The following is a 13095-nucleotide window of genomic DNA, read 5'->3' as shown; positions in this document are numbered from 1 at the left end:
AGCTCGCGTATCGCCTCCCGTGGTGTCCGGTCCTCGGCGAACCCTGTCCGTCCCTTGCGTTCTTCGCCCCGGCCGCCGTCCCTTCGCTGTTCGACGTATCTCATCGCGGGGCGTGCTCAGTTTTGTCTTTCTCTGCTCCATTACTTGTCCGACTTGTGGCACGTGTTGCTGATGGTTCTCTCTTCGTTTCCCAGTAGCCTCATTTCCCTGTGCTTTGGTTTCACGACTTACGCAATGTAGGATATTTGGTGGTAGATCTCCGTAACTGCCCCAAGACAATTACACATCTCTTCTCAGAGCGGGCAGCGAAATTGCGCTGTCGTCCTTTCGTTTCAAACATGCTGTTTAGTTCTGCCTTATCCTACTGCCAGCTCACGGCTGCTGTTCCCCTGACAGACTTGCTGTCAAACGCTTTTCTCCAGTTTGATCCGTGACTGTGACCTGACGATCCTGTTGTGTTGCGTGAAAGCCAGAAGCGAGGACTTTCTTTCAGTTCAGCTTGCTTTTGAGCTCCGTTGGTATCAAAGACAACGGCTCAGACAGGCTCTGCTGGGGGCCAGTGAGTGTGAGGAGAAGGCTGGTACGTAATTTAGTCAGGTTTGGTATGTGCGTAGCGAGCCAGGTGCAGACTGTGGTACCCCCTGGGGGGTAGGTGTGTTGTGAAGAACTCTGCAGTTATTTCTTCAATCTTGACAATGTTGCCAAACACTTTGTTTCAATCCCAGCGCTTTAATTTTGCCTCCTTTTTTACCCCAGTGCTGTATTCTTTTCAGTCTGTCTTAAGCAGTCGGTGTTGCCGTTAAATAGCTGTTGCGTTTTGGCTTTGAGCGTTTGTCTGTCAGTGACTCTTGCTTACGGCCACAACGACGTTTGTTGGGTTTGCAGGGAGCGGTCCGTGTGAGTGAAGGACGGTTCCAGAAAGCCCTTGCTGAGGGAAAGTGGCGCGGGAAAGTCAACCGCTTCCACGACAGCCTTTACGCGGCTCCCTGGGAGCTGTGCGAGGAGGGGAGGTAGTTCGCAGAAAGTGCGTGGCGGTGAAGATGACCCGGTGCACCACCAAAAGCTGGAGTTGTGTCAAGTACTGTGCAGATGTCTAGTAACCGCAAGTCCAAAGAGCTGGCCGTCACCATTGACGAGGAGCGAGAGAACAGACAGTGCTGTCCTCGTTGCACACCAAGGGAGCAGAAGATCGAAGAGTTTTGGGATTTCCTAAGCTGTCGTGCAGGAAACTGTAGGTGCAGGGAACTGTCCGCGGTCTGCTGGGTCCCCCTCCGCGTCCTGGGGTCCGCAACCCTGGGCACTGCTGGCCTCAGGTGAGGCTGAGAAAGGCCAGGGTAAATCCAGCCACGACAATACAGAAAGCTCCAGCTTTGCAGTTTGGTTTGCTGCAGCGTGCAGCAGCAGATTGCTTGCGGGTGAAACTGCCCTGCAGAAAGGAATGTTTCCCGATGAGGGAGGTTAAATTTTACCAAGTGGCAGTGGGAAACCTAAGCCAAACTGGAGTGACCAGTCAGGGAATGCAGGTAGCTTCTCTGATAAACACCCAAACATGAATTTTCACGATGTTGGTTGAACCTAAGGAAAAAAAAGCCCAAATCCATAGTTTTCAGGCAGCTTGGTTCCCTGACCCGAGGGATCGCATGGTGATACCAGCCGCTCTGCAGCGTGAGAGTGGTGGGGCTGGGCCCACAGGTGCCCGTTCCTGTGGCAGCGCAGCCTTAGATGACCTTAAGCCACTTGTGAAGCACCACAGGTGAGTTTGTGTCCCCTGACTGAAACCCTTCTGCAGTCAACCGTTCCCTTCCTGGGGCTCCACAAACACAACCCCGCTGCTGGAGCTGCAGGGCAGCCCGCAGGCTTCGGGACGTTGCCGAGCACCGTGTGACGGTGCTGGTGCCTGCTCTGCCCTGCCACGAAGGGGCTGTATGTCAGCCAGGGCTGGTCCTGAGCAGTGCCGAGCGTTTTGCAGCTTCGGTTGACTTCAGCTGGCATTCAGCAGTTAGGCACCTCACGGGCTGAGTGTTTGGCTGTTTCGCGGGACCTTCCTAGCCCCCATTAGCCATGACTGCGGCACTTTCTGAAGCGTGATCGTACCTGCCTCTCAGGTTGTCTCAGCCAAGCCCAGCTGTGCCAGGAGAAAGGCATTTGTGAGAAAATCCTTCCTGGTTTCACTAACTAAATACTCAGATTATGTGGACAAGTTCCGTCTGTCAGAACTCTTCCCTCCTGATTTTTATGCCCCTTGTCTTCCCTTCCCTGGCTGTACTCCTTTGCCGTGGGGATGATGAGGCACGTACTGGCACGTCCCTTTGCCCATGGGTTGGGTTGGGGGACGTAGCGGCTGCCTGGGGCAAGGGAGGAGGCGGGTGGTTGCTTACAGGGGTACGTGTTGCCCTTCTTTCAAGCTCAGCAGCTCCCCCAGGAGTCCAGGGCACCCCAACGTACCCATTTACAGACTGCTCCTGCTCTGCCTTTAGCGCAGCCTGAGTTCGGAGCTTCATCAGGGTTACCTTGCTGCTTTTAATGAGGTGTAAAAACTGCAGGAGGTGTATCGGGTGCTGGCGTGGGGTGAGAGCTCTCCGTGCAGTGCCTGCTTGTGGGAGAGCCTCAGCCGTGGGAGCACATTGTTCTCCTGCGTGGGGTGGGTGTCCCAGCAGAAGTCCCCCACTGTCAGTACCTATCTTTCAGGCGAGCCCTGCTCACTGGCCCAGGAAAGCTCTGCCTTTTTGTGGCAATTCTTAGTTAACTGGACTTCCCTGGATTGTCTCTACAAGCAAAGACTGTGTTGCTGTTTGTTAGGCTGCTTGATATTCAATGTTATGAGCAGTTTAGGAACTATCTAACAAGGGTGAGAAACTCAAACTCCCTTTAAAGTGAGCCATGGACAGTCCTGTCCCTGGAGACTTCTCTGATCAGAGGCACAAACCTGTGTGTGCTAAGAAAGCGGTGTTTTTTTCTGCACTAGACTAAATCTCTTCAGTCTCAGAGCAGCCAGGGCAAAGCTGCGAGGCAGCGTGGAGATTGGCTGAGCTGTGGGATTTTCCAGCTGAATTTACATATCGCCCACTGCTCTGCATGCCTTTCTGTTTACATCACTTGAGAGCGATACACACATACACGCACACAGATAGCGGAAGAGACATTTAGACAGAGGAAAAGCCTGCCCACAGCTTAGGAACTTGGTCATGGTGGCGTCTTGCCGGGCTTTGCTGCTCCATGACAGCTTGGACGGCCGACGGTGAGTTTCCTCCAAGGTAAAGTGTTTGCCCTGGGTGCTGGGTGTCAGGGCTGTGTCGGCAGTGTTCTCCGGAGGCCGCTGTGCTTGAGCAGTCACGGCCAGTAGTGAGGGAGGAACTGTTTTCATGCCCATGTCTAGATCTTAGTGAAGAAGCAGGAGGTATCTGAAATCCAACGTCAGTTTAGAAGTGGGTACCTGTCGCCTGTCCAACTAGCTGGAGCTGTATTATGCTGATTTTGTGATCCTTCAGAGTGACCTTTGCAAGGGCGTGTAACGCTTGACTGTGCAGCCACCCAGCAAGTGTTTTCTGAGGTTGCTTCTGGCGGTTTCAGAAACGGGAAATCCTCGATATTCTCCAGGTGAAGCTGTCAGCAAAGAAGCCAAGTTTGTGAGAAGAGGCAGTATCTCTCACTGCCTCTCCCTTGCATCCGAAGTCACTGTGGCTACAGTACACCTGCTAATGGTGCGCTGGGGGAGTAATTGAAATCCAGCTTTCCTGGCGTGGTGTTGGGTGGTTGTGGGACGCTGAACGGCGCTTCTCTCTGAAAGTTGTCAGTAGATTTGCCACGGTGGAAGTGTCCACATCCACTGATTTCTGCAGAAATCAAGGATTCGATGTTTGTTTATCGAGGGGCAGGACATCACTAGTTTGATTGTATTTTGCCCAGCTGACATGCTACCTGTAAAGCACTACAGTTTTCTCCCTTTCTCAGTTGCTGGTTAACGCTCCCTGGCAGTGAGCGTAGCTGTCCTGCGTTGTGCTCTCCTGCTTGTTCTCAGTGGCAAAGTCCAAGGAAACTGTATGGAAAAAGGAGCAGGTGGCCGGAATTTACTGAATTTTTTTTTTTTTTTTGTGAAGGAGCTGATGCGTTTTAGATGGATCTTTAAAATGGTCTAACTGCACCCAGAGGGCAAGCAAGAATGTGTCATGAAGTTTCAAAGCTTTGGAGGATGTTGGGGGGGAGCAGGGGATGGAAGTGATACTTCGTGCATTTTCAGTAATGATTATGGGCTCAGGTTTCCTATGACTTTAATCTGGAAAAATCCCATGATGTGACAGGAGTGGTTAAACCTTTCCAGAGAAGTGCAGCCACCGGTAAGGCAAAGCAGTTTGAAAAGCCCTCAGTGATTGTTCCTCAATTGCTGTGCAAAGTAGAGAAGAAACTTTGATCGCCGTGGGTCTAGCAGGGTGGCTCCAGGAGAGGAGAATGCAGCAGGTGAGACAAGCGTTCCTCTGGCTTCCTTGGAGGACATGGGGTGCAGTGTCTGCTAAAAACTTAGTGCATTTACTGGTGTTTAACTCCCTTCCCAGGCCAGCTGAGAGCAGGCTTTTGAACTTTGGTAAATTACCAGCCGAGGGTGGGACTAGAATGGCTGAGGATGGATTAGTTTCTGTTTTTCATGGGCTGGTCTCTCGGTCACAGCCTGGCCGAAGTGCTCCTGTTGGCACTGCGCGGGGCGGCGGTGAGAGGTGCTCAAGGGAGTTTGGGATCTGTTTATACAGGGGGTTTCTGTGTGAGCTCGTGCTGCTCCTGAACTGATCAACCAAGATGGAAGCCCTCCAGACAGAGGCTTTGCTTCCTCATGTACTGTCCTGCCAGGACAGAGGCTGAATCTCTCCCGAACCAGGCTTTGCTGCTGACCTGGCATGTCTTCAGAGTCTTTTTAGACGAGTTGCAAGCCCATCTATCTACCGGCTTCCTGCAGGCCAGTTTACAGCAGGGAAAGCAGCAGCAGAGCCTCAGCTGGTCTGCGGGACCCTGTGGGGTCTCGGCAGCCGCTTGCTCTCTGTCAAGCAAGGCTGAGGAGGACCACTTAGCACCAGTTCTGGTGTGATTTGTGTAGGTGACTATTCTTAGCTTTTGAAGCATGATATCATAGAATAGTTTGGGTTGGAAGGGACCTCTAAAGGTCATCCAGTCCAACCCCCCTGCAATGAGCAGGGACATCTTCAAGTAGATCAGGTTGCTCAGAGCCCCGTCCAACCTGACCTGGAATGTTCCCAGGGATGGGGCATCCACCACCTCTCTGGGCAACCTGTGCCAGTGTCTCACCACCCTCAGCGTAAAAAATTTCTTCCTTATATCTAGTCTAAATCTCCCCTCTTTTAGTTTAAAAACATTACCCGTTGTCCTATTGCTACAGGCCCTGCTAAAAAGTCTGTCCCCATCTTTCTTATAGGCCCCCTTTAAGTACTGACAGGCCGCAATAAGGTCTCCCCGGAGCCTTCTCTTCTCCAGGCTGAACAACCCCAACTCTCTCAGCCTTTCTTCATAGGAGAGGTGTTCCATCCCCCTGATCATTTTTGTGACCCTCCTCTGGACCCGCTCCAACAGGTCCGTGTCTCTCTTATGCCGAGGGCCCCAGAGCTGGATGTAGTGCTGCAGGGGGGGTCTCACCAGAGCAGAGGGGCAGAGTCCCCTCCCTCGACCTGCTGGCCACGCTGCTTTTGATGCAGCCTGGGATAGGGTTGGCATGATATCTTCAGAGTTATCTTGTATCAATGATATCTTATATCATGACCTGCCTTGCACGGAGGAGATGGCCATTCGCTCTCGAGACACAGCAGCAGGACTGAGATTTTTGTCTCGGAGGGGTAGGAGGTTGTTGGTTTGGGGGCTTTTTTGGTTTTTCCTTTTTTTTTTTTTTTTTTTTTTTAAACAAATCCACAATCTAATAATGTGAAGGTCCCCGAATGGGTCTGCTCTTTGAGTGAGGATGTGGGAAAGATCACAAGCTGTGACAGGAACAGCATGCAGCACTGTAATGTTAGGGCCAACTTTTAAAGCACCTTTTGATTAAGGGCCTTGTGTGGAAGAGCTCTGAGCGTGCCCGTTTCTGCCAGCCTGGCCACCCAGCAGCGACCGCGTAGGTACTGAGCCAAGACAAGCCAATCTCGGTTGCAGGGGTCAGGCACTACCGAAACCTGGTCTGTGGCCTCATGCATAAGAAAAATGGTGTAGTAGGTGGATGCTTCCAGGTTTCCTGAAATAGAAGTAAAGCGTCAAGTGTAGCTTTTGTGTCATGGAAACAGCACTGAACGTTGGCCTTTGTTCTAACTTCTAACTTGATTTTAGGTTTTGGGGGAAAATGAGATGCTTTGTTCCACCAGGGCAATTGCTTTTGATCCAGTTACAGGCACATTTGAAAGTTACTGCTTCAGGTTCTAACATGAAGTATTGCAAAAACTTTTTCTATCCCAAGGACTCATTACCCTTTAGGAAAAGCACCTAATACAAAATTATTTCCTTTTCTGAACTGCATTTCCACAAAGGAATGACAGCGTTCAAACAGCTGTTGGATGTGCTCTCTCAGCTCTGCAGTCAATTGAAGTGCTGGTAAAAGTAGCAGCAATTAAAAATATTCACTTTTATTTTTACTGATGACAGCTCAGTACGATTATGGTCTCAGTTTAAGTAGCTCGGAAAAGTTTGTGTGACTTTTAAGAGCAATGCAATAACTTGTAAACAATAAAAAGATTCTTTCTGTTCCACAGAAGCAAAGACCCACCAGATGAAGTGCCATGCTCTGTTGGTAAGGCTGAACTTCTTGTTCACGTTTTATGTTCCTCTAGCACTGACTGCACCTCTCGGCATCTGAGCCTGGTCTTAGAGAGGTCACCCTGGAGTGTAAGAAATGCCCAACTGCATCAGAGCATTGGTCTGCCTAGCCCCAGTTCTGTCTTCAGCAGTTCTGAAAATGGATGCTATTAATGGAGAGCACGTGAACCTGACCGCTTTCTACCATCCATTTGCCGTATATTTTCCCACCACTCAGAGTAGCTGGATTAGGGACTACATCCCATTGATGTAGTCAATGTAGTTTGTGCTTCCAAAGCAAAAAACAGAACTGCTACAGTACTCGGGAGACAAGTACATCAAGGTTTTATGTAGCACCCAAATGACATTCTTGCGGTTGTTCTCCACAGCTTTTTTTGATGCTGTTCAGCATTTTGTTGGCTTGTTTGTCTGCTGCTGTCCTCTGGGCTGAGAATTGCAGCTAACTGTCCATGGAGACTCCAGCGTCTCTTTCCCGAGTTGTAGCTGACAGGTCAGAGCTGAGCATTGCATAGACCTGTGTTCGTTATTTTTCCCCAGATGCGTTGCTTGACATTTATCTCCATAAAAGCTCATCTGCAACCTTTTTGTCTCCTCAGTTTTGTGAGGTTTTTGAGTTCCTTACCATCAACATGGTATTTGACTACTCAGAAGATCTTAGTGTCATCTGCAAACTTGGCAATTTCACTGCTCGCTCTTTACTCAACATCTTCACGTATGACCTTGAAAAAGCTTATTCAGCAGTGGTTCTTGGAGGAAGCCTTGCGCAGTCTCCTCTAACCTGAGGAGTGACCATTGATCTCCACCCTCTGCTTCCTGTCCTGTGACCGCACTGAGAGAGATCTATCTCCATGATCTGCTGTAGCTCACGCACATTCTTATGGCCCGTGTTTTACAAGTCAGACTAGATGCTGATAGTCCTCGTCACCATGTTCTTTAAGCCCTGTTAATGAAGTTTGCAAGCACTTACGAAATGAGTGCTACTTCCACCAGAGGCACTGACCAAGAAAGCCAGAGTGACTGTCCCATGGTTGTCTCTGTAGAAGAGTTAGCATTTGAGCTCATGAATCTTGTCTCATTTGTGCTTTGGTCTGAGACATTCCCTTGCAGGTTGCCGTGGGCCACTGAGAATCAGTTCACAGATAGAAAGTGTAGGCAACACCTTGGTACTGCAGAAGAGCACAGTGGACAGAGCCTGCCCAAGCTGGACTGGATTTCCTAGCCCTGTTACCTCCCCCAGAGGAGCCCTGGCTGTGTGAGAGCTTGTGATGCAGCTGAGGAAGGGGGTGTAGTCCACAAACGCACACCCCCTGCTCTTGGCACCTTCTTGCCTTGCCTTTCCCTTGTCCCGTTGAGCTGGGCTGTTGGACGGTGCATTTCAGCTTTTGTAAGAGTATTTCCCCAGTAATATGCCAACACTCTCAAGGATGTGTAACCCTTCCCGTTCTGGCTGTGGTGTTGTAAGAGGAACAGAAGCTTGTGTCTTATGCCATAAATACCCAGGCTGTGAAATAAGGAAATTCACGTCACCACAGCAGGATAACCCCATGCCTGCCTTTCTTACGAGGCCAGCTGCACGCATTGGCCTTGCTCTCCAGCAAACACTCCTGCTGTGTATGACTTTGCCAGCCCAGCAGTTTCCGCAGGGGTGAATAACCTTAGAGACACCTTCAACGAACTGAGGAAGGAAAAAAAGAAGAACAAAGCAGATGTAGGACATGTCACGGAGCTTTGTGGGCTGTTGATTGCGTAAGGCGGAGACGCTTGCAGGTTTCTTGGCAAAGAGACGCTGTGCAGCGTGGGGCATTGCGTCTGCCGGCCGCTCCCCGGCAGTGCCACGTTTCACCTGCGGGATCCGGTGCTGTGCCCGTGTCTCGCCCCGGAGAGCAGCAGGAGCACAAAGCCCAGCAGTGCCACTGTGCATGCAGTGGTGTGGTTCCTGCATTAGGAACTGGCTCCTAATCGGGACCAGGCAGGTTATGTGATATTTGTGAAGGAAGGGATACTCTGCCATCCCTTCTCCTTGTGCCACATCCCCCCTCAGAGCCTTGGCTGTGGTCATGAGGTTGGTTGTAAGGATCTTTTGCTGAACATTGGGAATAGCCGGGGGTGTGTGTGCGCACTCTGGGGGCTGAGAGGAGGGGAGACCCTTGAGGTACCTGCGCCGGCCCCGCCAGACCCCTCTTGTGGGCAAAGTCTTCAGCACGGGCCAGAGGATTAGCCAGGCCACTGGTCCCGGAGGTGATTTCCCCTCCCTGCTTTGAGGTGCAGTGATGGGGGTTGGCAGGAGCATGAAGCAGCCAGCAGAAAACTGCTCCGTTGTTGATCTCGTTGGCCTCTGCAGTGGGGAGAAAGAGCACTGCTTTCCACAGCTGTCTGTGCAACTACTGGTGGTTGGTTTTTCCTTGCCTGGAGTACTAAAGTAGGAATTTTAAGGCTTTTCTTCTCGCCGAGTCTCAAAAGCCTGAGTTGATTCCTGTGGTGTGTGAATGCTGAAACCTAGCCCTTCCCCTCCCTTGCATCTGGTTACTATCAGCCGTGTGATTTAGTGAATAGCGGGTCCCCACAGCTTCATTTTTCCAGGGTAGATTTTTTCCCCCTCTTTTTTTATTGTCAAAAACACTAAAGTTGCATGTTAATTTCTTTTTTTTTTTTTTTAACTCCAGGCAAGGAGAGTCTGGATCACAGGCTGGGTTCCCAAGCTGGTCTCCAGACGCATGGGTCCACACATGCCTCTCCGGTTTAGAAGGCAGCTCAGTGCTGTTGTGCTGCCGGGACACACAAGTTCTTTCAACAGTTCTTGTCTTTTCAGAGCAAACAGAGCCTGTCCTCTCACTGCAGGTGTCAGGGTGCCTCTACAACCCATTTTGCTGTAAATCATAACCTGACCCTGTAGAGTCCTGGGCTGGAAAATTGGGAGAATGTTTCCAGCATGAGGGCTTCTGACCTGCTGCTCTGCGGAGCTGCTGAAGATGCTCAGGGGATTTCTGGAGCCCCTTTGTATTTGGTCCTCTGAGAAGGGCTTAGCAGCCCAAAGGATTCTGCCATTTCCAGTAAATCTTAGTTTTCCCTCTAGGTCATGGAGTGCACATGTTTTGTAAAACAAAATATTTGATACTTTCACTGTGTCATAGTCTGTATCTCCTCAGGACGTGGTTCTGCTCAGGCCCCGCAGGCTGAGGAGCTCTGCCTGCAGTCAGAGCAGGGGCAGGAGCTGCCCGTGGCCGGTGCAGGGTGCCCCAGGGAGGGACACCAGCCACCCAGGAGGGGTGCTCGTCCTCCGGGCCTGGGAGCACAGGGCGGCGTAGCTGACAGGGTTCAGATGCCAAGCCAAGGTTCGGAGATCTAGTGGAGATTTTTGCAAGTGCTGTAGGAAGCTGGTATTAATGTCGACAACACCAGCTCTTTTCTGCCTCCTTTTAACTTCTTTGATAACAGTTGGAAAAGGCCTTTCTCAGGAAGGAGAGAGCTTGAGATGTGAAGGAGCTGTCAGACAGTGCTCTGGAGAGATGTCTGCTCTGTTGAAATGCTTCCTATATATGGTGGTTGCAGAGATTTGGGCTGAAATCAGATATTCATGTGGCGGCTGGTGTTCTGCAGCCTGGCTGATATTCCACTCGACATTTTTTCCATTGCTTGCATTCCTTTGGTTTCTGTTCAGAGAAGACACGAAGCAGGCTCCCTGCTGCTGCTTGCAGGTAGGTTGCTCAGCCAAGCTGCAGAGCGCAGGACATGCTTATAAACAATAAGTGGAAAATCCCTGTATTCCAGCCTGTGTTCCCTTCCTCGCTCTGGATTTAGCCAAGATCTATTGAAGTTGGAAGGCATTTTGCATCCGTTTCACTGGGGCTTTGGGACAGGGTGAAACTGGAGATGTGCCTCCTTAACGCCTCTCAGCAGTAAGCAGTTTTGTGGCCTGCTGGGTTACCCCGTGAGCCGCGCCACGGTGGACACCACCTAGCCTGCACAGAAGTTTCAAAGGCAGCTATTTAAAGGGTCATACTCATCCTTGGCTGACAGGCCATAACTCACTGATTGCAGTAGCTCAAGTGCCTGTATGTCACTGTTTGTTGCGCGTCTGATCCTACGTTTAATGATATTACAAAACTACTCAAACTGTTAGTTGTCCTCATTCTTGGTTTTTCCTGTCTCTTTGTGCTCCACAGTGAGTGCTTTCCCATTGCTTTTTTTGAGTTTCTATCTGTTATGTTTGAAGGCAATACATATCCTGAAAATGAGAAGGGGATGAAGCTTTTGCCTGAGTCTCCAGACAGCCCACAATCCTCCATAAGGATGGGCTTCCTCTCTTTCCATCTGGGAGTGATTGTTTGCCTTAAAAACGCAGTAGGAATATTTGATGTGCCAGGTTCCCTTAATGCTGTCGTGACTGAGGTGGGACCATACCCCTGCTCTCTTCCCTTGTGAGTAGTGCAGGGTAGAGGGTGTTTGGGTAGACGCTGCTGAGGTTCTCCGAAGAAGGAATCGTGAAGTCATAGCCCTTCTGAAAAGCAAGTCCCTCTATTTCCACCCTAACGTGGGAGGAGGAGGGTGCTGAATCCCTTCTCCAGAGGAGACTGGTGAGCTTAGCTGTATCGTTAGACATAGGGAACCTATATAGGAGGGGAGCTGCAGGGATACATGCATGTTATTAGACATGAGATAATGCAACCTTGAGACACGAAATCACAGGAAACGTGGCAGTTTGTGTCATCACTCATGGAAGTACTTGCTTTGCGTTATTTATGAGCACTGCATCATCTGGAGGCCCCGGCTAAGGTGGAGACCTTTTTGTGCTATACGCTGCACAAATGTCCAAAGATTCTTTCATCTTCAGGCTTTGTAGTCCAGATACGCTGTGCAGAAGAGGTAAACTAGAGAGACTTGTGCAGGGAGGAAGCGGAGAGCTCCAGTGGCTTGCCCAAGGTTGCGAGGGAGCGAGGGGCTGAGTGGGGTTCAGATCTTGTGGGGCCACAGCCAGCGTGTTAACCAAAAGCTTTGCCTGTCCTCTTCCCCACCACCCTGTGCCTTCTGCTATCTGTGCTCTAAGGAACCACTGAAAGGAATAAAAGGATCCTGATGGCCAATGCCAAACTTCTTGCTTGCTGGAACCCAGCTTTAGACTCAGCAGGTCTCCCTGATGCAGCAGCACAACACTGCTTCATTCCCGCTGTTCTTGAGACAACTCCAGCAACTCTGCTTAGCATCTCCTAAGGGATCTGGCATTTGCAAACGGCCAGGACGGTGCTTTCAAATGTGTGGAAAACATTATCCAGATCCCTATTTTTAAGATGGTCTTGGGTTTGGTTTTGAGGTTTTTGTTTGTTTGGTTTTTTGGTTGGGGTTTTGGTTTTTTTTGTTTTAGACTCTAACTTTTTTCAAGAGTTTAGACCTGAGTAGTGATTCCCTGGGCGGTGCTGCTGCTGTAATCTGGCTGCCTGACAGTTGTCCGGTAAAGAACTGCAGCGAGCAACACGAAGTGCTGTGTCAGGCGTGGCTGAGCTGTCGGCCGTTAGCAGAGCATTGGCCGAGGACATCCTGAGCATCGCCTTTGCAATGTTTAAAATGTGAGTGCGGGACGTGACCGGCCCTGTGTGCAGGCAGCCTCACGCTGGGGCTCACGGGGGAGGTGGGTATGCTCTTGGGCTGGGACTGAGGAGGCCCTGGGCAAGTCCCAGGTCACAGCTATGTTGCGTGATCGTGTCTCTCTGTGAGCCTCGGCTTCCCTTTCCGTAAAGCGGAAATCACAGTGGTCTCCTTTATGAAGAGCTCGGAGATTTAGGACTTGCCACCCTCAGATAAGAGAAAACCAATTGCTAGAAACACCCAAGACACTTCACCTCCCCAAAAGTTGGAAATGTGAGCAGTGGGAGCATGAAAGCCTGGTCAGAGTGGTGCTGTCTCAGCCGGGGCCAGAAGCAGGCGCATCTGAAAGGGACCAGGAGCTCTGCACCAGCCGATTGCAGGCATCTGCAGGGTGTTTCTTCCGAAGCACCCTTTGCTGGTGGTTGGCTCTCGTCCTGCAAAAAAGGATTTTGGTTGTGTCTTAGTAAACCATTTTTGGCCTGTCTGTCCTCACTGCAGATGTCTGTGTGGTCTGTCTGTTTAGCCCTTGGACTCTGCTGCTGGCAGTGAGAGTACCAAGACTTAACTGTCTCTTGGACAGAAAGGGATCTCTTAATCAGGACCCTTCCTGAGCAGCTTATTCCTGGAGCGCAGGGGCACTGTCTCCTTGGGCAGGCTGGGACAGCCTGCGAGGGCAAGCAGTACCTTTCAGCTGCAAGGATGAAGGAGCAGGCTGGG

General features: G+C 50.7%; 1 protein-coding gene across 2 annotated transcripts in view; it reads left to right on the top strand.

Moving 5' to 3' along the window:
• Positions 1 to 3125: 3125 nt before the first annotated feature.
• Positions 3126 to 13095, top strand: part of TRAF7 (TNF receptor-associated factor 7, E3 ubiquitin protein ligase) — a 33682-nt gene continuing 23712 nt past the window's right edge. Inside the window, exons 1-2 of one of the 2 annotated variants that reach the window (XM_009329368.1) lie at positions 3126 to 3238; positions 6735 to 6772. The gene's annotated coding sequence lies outside the window, so the exon portion shown is untranslated. The remainder of the gene's footprint in view (positions 3239 to 6734; positions 6773 to 13095) is intronic. The other variant, XM_009329369.1, reaches the window with a different exon arrangement.

The sequence above is a fragment of the Pygoscelis adeliae genome, unplaced genomic scaffold (assembly GCF_000699105.1).
Source record: "Pygoscelis adeliae isolate BGI_AS28 unplaced genomic scaffold, ASM69910v1 Scaffold467, whole genome shotgun sequence".
In the NCBI taxonomy this organism is placed as follows: domain Eukaryota; kingdom Metazoa; phylum Chordata; class Aves; order Sphenisciformes; family Spheniscidae; genus Pygoscelis; species Pygoscelis adeliae.
The sequence above is the reverse complement of the archived record's forward strand: the minus strand, read 5'-3'. Positions and strand labels throughout refer to the sequence as shown.